Genomic DNA, 7,546 nt, shown 5'->3' with positions numbered 1-7,546 from the left:
TGTGTCTGTACGTGGCTGTGTGTGTCTGTGTGTTTGTGTCTGTGTTGTTCATGGTTTATGATTTTAAGAGAGAGAGACACACACACACACACACAGACAGAGACAGAGAGATATATTCTACTTCAGTCGTACTTCATTCACAAACGCCAAGTCATAGTTCAAACGTTTATTAAACATGGACGCACCATGTTAAAGAATCATACTTCAGTTTGTTTGGTTTTAGCTGTTGCATGTACAGTTTCTGATCTCAGTGACCAATGGGCAGGAAGTCATTGTAGCAGTTGGCCTCTTCTATTTTCTGAGTCAGACCGCCGGCCCTGAAGTCGCGACACATGTCGATAACACGGCCAACTCGTTCACAGGCATACTCGTCCTTGAAGCCGCTGCAGACCCAGTCAAGGCAGTCCTGTGGAACAGACAGCAGACACAATGTGAACACAGGAATGCACGTGGCTCAAAGTTTGACAAGCAGGAATACTTCAATCCACCACCTGCAGGATGATATGTCGCACCCCCCCCCCCCCCCCCCATCCCCCCACACCCCCTCCCACACACACACAATGAAAAGACGTTTTTGAATGCAGACAGATGGTCAAAAATAATCAGAGACAAACAAAGCCAGACAACGCCTCCAGGCATGCACTCAAGGAAAGCGAGGAGAGCAGCAAGGAAGGACCGTAACTGACAGCGAGAACTAAAGGCTGTGTGACGGAAAGCAATGAAAGGGTCGGGAAGGGAAAGAGAGAGAGAAAGATGGAGACGGAGACGAACGGACTGAAACACTGATAGAGAGAGATTGGGATGAAGACTTCTTTTACTGTTAGAGGAGACAGACAGACAGACAGACAAAGAAACAATGATAGAAACAGCATAATATCATTTAAACGAGAGAAAGAGAGGGGATGGCTATTGCTATTTTGTTATAGAAAATAATGGCGGATGTAGTTATTCTTTATAACTCAATCAGCTGGTCAATCTCTCTCTCTGTGCCCATTTGTCTCCCTCTGTCTCTCCCCCTCTTTCTATCCCTCTTTCTCTTTTTTCTCCTCCTCTCTCCCTCTGTCTGTTCTTTCACTTCCTTTCTGACTCTCTTATCATCTCTCTGTAGTTATATCTTTTTCTATTCAATGCTAAACACATAGAGACACAGTGATCACTGACCACGAAGACATCCATAGGATCACAGGAATACTTGGTGACACATTTAGTGTGCTTGTAGCTGGACAGGATCTGTGTGCACGTCATCATCGCCTGACGACGCTGTTTTTCATTGCAGACCTCAGTCATGATTCTTGTGGCGTTGGCACATTTGGGGTTCCTGGAGAATGGCATTAATTTGAAAAAAACAAGCCACAGACATCGTTAAATACAAGTATGCAAACGATTTTTATCGTCGCATGTGTGCAGTATATACAGCACATTATCATATTATTTTCTCAGGATTTATTGTTTCAATGTTATTACATGATTTTTCTTTGTTTCTATGTGTTCTGATCCCTTCTTTTTTCTTTTTCTGAACTTCTGTTTCTCTCTTTCTGCTCCGTTTTTTTAATTATATCAGCTGTGCAATATCATTCCCTCGACATTTCATGGACAACCCTCTCTGTAGGTAGAATGGGATACGTAAAAAAAACCAGACAACACATAAGGAAGTGTTGTTGCACAAAGTACTTTGATTTTAGTTTTCCCTGAGATGGCGATGCGGTTTTGACTGATTGGTTTTCCACTTTAATTTAACAGCAACATTGTGAGCTCAAACCATACTTGTTTTGTTAACGTTTGAAGAGTTCATTAACAGTATGGCTTTCCTCCAGAGATAATAATGTAGCCAGACACGTGTAAAGTGCTGTTTAACTTTCCAGTATCGTCTCTGTCATACGTGTGTTGAATATATAATGATTATTACCTCCCTTAATTTCTTTTTTTAATTAACGTAGCCCATGTTACTGACTTTGTGCAGTTCACACAGAGAAGCGAGTACAGTTGTTTTTCATTTTATTCTATTTCTGGTGGAATACATACATCTGTGTGATTTTGGTGTTGGTGAAGACGTCATAGTAGACAGCCTGGTCACGACGTTTCAGTCCCAGCTCCTTGAATCGGTCAACGACTTCCCTCTTGTCGTATCCACCTGGTGATGTCACACTTCTTCTGTATTTGTTGTTTCTGTTGTTATTGATGGTGATGATGATGATGATCATGATCATGTGTGCCTGTGCCTGTGAATGCATGTATGTATGCATAGGTGTGTGCGTGTGCCAGCGAGTGTTTGTCAATGTGTGTGGAAAAGATTTCCCGAAAAGCTCCAATACTCAGACTAAACTAAAGAGGATGTGTGTGTGTGTGTGTGTGTGTGTGTGTGTGTGTGTGTGTGTGTGTGTGTGTGTGTGTGTGTGTGTGTGTGTGTGTGTGTGTGTGTGTGTGTGTGTGTGTGTGTTGTGTGTGTGTGTGTGTGTGTGTGTGTGTGTGTCTGTCTGCCTGCCCGTCTGTGTCGGTGTGTGTGTGTGTGTGTGTGTGTGTGTGTGTGTGTAGAAAGAGAGAGAGGGGGAGAGAGAACACGAGTGTATGCAGTAACAAACAGTAAGTCATGTTCATTAAAACAAAACCTGGTGTGAGACATTATGAATCGAGCTTTCTAAATGTAACAAGATCCTCAGTGTACCTTACCAATCGAGCTTTCGATGTGTAACAAGATCTTCAGTATCCCTAATATTGGAGAATGTCTGTTGGAAATATTTAAAAAAAAGAGCAAAGAGAAAAAGAACTGTCCACATCTGACATCTTGTCAACATTGCCAATCACACGACTTCACATTTCGTTTACTGTACCAGCGACCATCATGCTTACCACAGACTTGAGGAGGGTAACCAGTGGGGGAGAACTTGTCGCTGAGACACTCAAAGCTCCAGGAGGCGACTTCGAACTTTTTGTTGTCAGGATCCCAGGGAACGAAGGTCACCTTGAAGTCACCGTTCTTGGCCTTTGCCCACGTTCCGGATTTGTCTTTGCCGAACACCAGCACGTCCTTTGTTCTGAGGTTTCCATCTTTCTTGTTGAACAGGTCGGGTTTCCAGCCATTGAAGTACTGCAGTGACATACATCAGCAGTGTGTTGAAAAGATAAAATCAAGTGTTTAAATTAACAATTTAAAGTGCGTTATTGCCTATACTGGGTAATAGGTGTTATGTAATTAGATCGTTTATCTTAATCGACCTGAAGGCATTCCTTTCTTTCGTGGCCCTTCTTTTCATCCTCCTTCACGTATGCCTTTCGGTCGTTCTCTAAGGTATCTCCATTGACTAAAGAAATATACCAAGTTTCATTCTGTTGTAACCCAGCATTAAATGTCCACAATGCATTATAAGTTTCTCCACAAGGGAAATGTTACCAGAAATCATTTTGCCAGAGGTGTCTTATTCAGTTTGCTCCAACTGAACGTTTACATTACACACGTCCTCCCATACTGACCACCATAATCAGCCTTTTGCAGATTCAGGCTAAGCATCTAGGCGACTCCATGGGAGTAAAATGCAACAGTGCATATTGAACCTTAGAGAAACACCCGCAAAATCAATATTTAAAAAAAAATTCAATAATGTAAAGGAACGCCAAAAATATTGCATTTCCTATTGCTGACTATGTGGATTTGAAGTTTGTAACTTGTATCTGTTTTGTAGTTATGCACATTATCCATACCGACAGGAATCCTATCACCGAACATTCGATGAAATGTCAAGGAATCTGAATAATGGAACGCACCTTGACAGCGACCTTGTTATCAGTGCGACCCTCCCAGCTGCTCTTGCTTCCTATGGTGTTGACTCCCAGCCACAGAGAATCCAGGTAGTACTTAGGGTGCAGGTAGATGTTGCCAGGGGTCAAGGTCACCACGTATTTGCCGCATTTCTGACGCACGGCGTGGTACTTACAGGGCATCTTGGTGTCCTCCTGCCTGTCGTTGAACTGACGTACCATTTTCCCATTGCCTCCACAAGAACGGCTTTTAGCCAGCGCTGAAACAAGAAGCCATTTCCTTATATTTTAAAGGAAAGGTGTGGCTGGCCCAAGGTGGATGCTAAAATGTTAAAGCTAGATTTATGAAATTTAAAGAAAAAGATATTTCAGCACATTCACGAACAAACACAGCTAGCAGAGCAGGAAAGATGATTACCATTGAAAGAAGCTAGAAATCAAGACAAGCGTTCTCTGCAATCCTTTCAGGACAGGCGCAATAGCCGAGTGGTTAAGTGTTGGACTTTCAAACAGAGGTTTCCTGGTTCGAATCTCGGTAACGGCGCCTAGTGGGTGGAGATTTTTCGAAACTCCCAGGTCAACATATGTGCAGACCTGCTTGTGCCTGAACCCCCTTCGTGTGTATACGTATACGCGCGCAGAAGACCAAATACGCACGTTAGAGATCCTGTAATCTATTTCATGGTTCAGTGGGTTATAGAAACAAAAACATACCCAGCATGCACACCCCCGAAAACGGCATGTGTCTGCCTACATGGCGGAGTGAATAAACAAAACGGTCATACACGTAAAATGTTACAAGTCTGAGTGTGTAAATGTAAATAAATCGCAGCAATTTATGTAGGTTTTTTTTCTTGTTTTTGTCGATGTTGGTGGTGATGGTGGTAGTCCTGTTGGTGTTGGGTGGCTTTTTTCTGTGATCTATTTCAAGCTATGCTGTCCGCTTTATGGTGTTGCCACAAAGATTGGGTTTTTTTAATCATGCCGATGTTTTCCTTAAATAATCTTCCCTCTCTTTCTCTCTCTGAAAGTCTTACCGACATGCACCAAGGCCAGGGTGATGAGGGCAATGCACAGCTTCATGGTGATTTGGGGCTTGCTGATCCCGCTCTGCACACAATCATTGGCTCTCACGTTAACCTCAGAGAACCTGCACGTGTCACGAACAATAACACAAGCACTAGCATCAACAGAAAACAGTTGCCCTTCTTCTGCTCGTTGTATTCCTCCCAGTCATCCTCCTTTTCCTCCTTATAACACTACTACTATTATTACTACTACTATTACTACTACTACTACTATCATCACTACCACCACACAAATAATAATGAAAAATAATGAAAAAGATGACACAACAGATAATACTACTAATAATCTTCTTCTTCACATCCTCCTCCTCCTTAATTTCTTTACATTCTGGATTTGAAATATAATATATTGTTAGAAATAAAGAAAGAAATGGGACCGAAAAAAGAAAGAATTGGGGTAGAAATAAATGAATGGATGAAAGAAAGCAACGACAGAGATATCTAGAAAGAAATAAACACATACAAAGAGTTTAAATGAAAATAAACGAAGGGTCTGGATTCGAACCCCAGTCTCTGAGAGTCCTTTCTCCAAAGTTTGACTGGAAAATCAGACTGAACGTCTGGTCATTCAGATGAGACAATAAACCGAGGACCCGTATGCAGCATGCACTTGGCTCATTGACAAAGTAGTCATGGCAACGTTTTGTTTAAGAACCCCACTCTGATAGGTACTCAAATAGATAGACAGATAGATAGACAGACAGATAGATACGCATACACTGTAGGGTTATGCTGCCGGTCAGGCAATATAGTATAGCGTATATTATGGATTTGTCCGAACGCAGCGATGCCTCATCCAGAAACAGAAGCTGAAAGTGAACCAGAAAGAAGAGAAAGGGAAAGATGAACGAAACAGGAGAAAAAATGTAATAGACTGTAGAAAAACACAGACGCAAAAGCAAACAAGCACAGAATCTTACCGTCTGTCTACAAGATCCGCTGAAGATCTGTTCACCTTTCCACCAGGAGGAGGAGACCTGTGGATTCTGTGGAGGGCCCTGGTATTTATACACCGCTGCCGCTGCCCGCAGTGAGTGCAAAACTCTGCATTAAATCAGCTTCAAAGAACACTCGCAGCAGCAGATGCTCAGACATCATTTGAAACTGTGATGTGCATCATAAACGCTTTAGTGGTATAAAGACAACATCGAGTACTTAAAAGAATGTGTGGATTGATTGTTGAACCTTCTTTGTACCTTGTGTGTGTGTGTGTGTGTGTGTGTGTGTGTGTGTGTGTGTGTGTGTGTGTGTGTGTGTGTGTGTGTGTTATGGAAAGTACAACTTCAACTCAAAGAACATCACAGATGCGCAGAATTCAATGACACCACCAGAAAGCAAGTTCGCAATAAGAAAGAAAGAAGAAAATGCATTGTCAATAAAGGAGAAGAATAGTTCTGATTTTTGTTGTTCTTTATGTTTTGTTTTGTTTGTTTGTTTTGTTGTTGTTTTTTCTTTCTTTCTTTCTTTCTTTCTTTCTTCTTTCTTTCTTTCTTTCTTTTCACAACCCCGAACCTCCACCTCCTCTCACATACACATTCACTGATCTTCAAAGTCAGCTCATGCAAGATATCAATCAAAGGGAAATATCACAGGTAAATAAAATCGCATTATCAGCGCTTTTTGTTGTTGCTGTTGTTGCTGTTCTTTTGTTAAGTCACAACGTCATGTCAAAGTGCAAAGAAAATATAATAAGCATGACAATATGAAGCGGTCGTGTGTGTGCGTGTGCGTGCGCGCGCGCGTGCATGTGTGTGTATGTGTGTGTGTGTGTTTCTCAATGTTCTGCAGTTAGTAGTTTTATTGACAATATCCGTGGATTATTTTTGACAACGGATTGTGCATGACTTGCATTTATTATTGCAGCAGGTTAAAAAGCCATGAAATTTATCAACAAGAATTCAAACTTCGATGTACATAAATCCCTTTGACTTGGCCATGCTGTTGCAAAGATACATCGGACATTGAGTAAAAATGTTCTCATCCATTTTCTATTCTTCTTTTCTTTTCTTTTCTTTCTTTCTTTCTTTTTGCCCCCCCCCCTCTCTCTCTCTCTCTCTCTCTCTCTCTCTCTCTCTCTCTCTCTCTCTCTCTCTTTCTTTCTTTCTTTCTTAAAGTGAACTCACATTCTGGAAGTTGTTCTTTTTTTTTACACAGATCTTGTTGTGATCTTCTTTGAGTCATGTTTTATCTTTGCCCGAACAACGTCATGGATGAAAAAGAAAGTTCGACAATGTATTAATATATTCCTTTGTGCAGTTGGTGTTGTCTTTCCTCCACTGAAGTGTTGAGGATGCACATCGATATTGTCAGGTGATCCTTCAGCATCTGTTGCTGCCGGTGCTGTTTGAAGCGTGTTTTACGGCAGGAGTTTGCAAAGTGCAGTGTGTGGGCAAGAACAGTGTATAAATGACAGAACCCTTGATAGACTCTTATTAGACCCCTGTGGGGAAGATTGAACGGGTCTTGACGGCTGACGGTTAGTCCGCTTCCGTCTTCTGTCAAACGTTTCAAATTTGGATTCTCTCCTCCCTTTTTTTTACATTTCTTTTCTTGTTCGTTGGTGTTGGCTCTTTTCACCTGTCTTTTTTCCTGTCATTTCATTTATAACAACGCTCCTTTGACTGAAGCGTGCGTTGTATTTGGATCGTAGTTCTGTTGTGTTGGTATTCATTTTCGTGTGGACATACACGTTCTGGTTTCCCTGC

Source organism: Babylonia areolata, chromosome 23 (assembly GCF_041734735.1).
Source record: "Babylonia areolata isolate BAREFJ2019XMU chromosome 23, ASM4173473v1, whole genome shotgun sequence".
Lineage (NCBI taxonomy): Eukaryota > Metazoa > Mollusca > Gastropoda > Neogastropoda > Buccinidae > Babylonia > Babylonia areolata.
Note: the sequence above shows the minus strand (reverse complement) of the source record.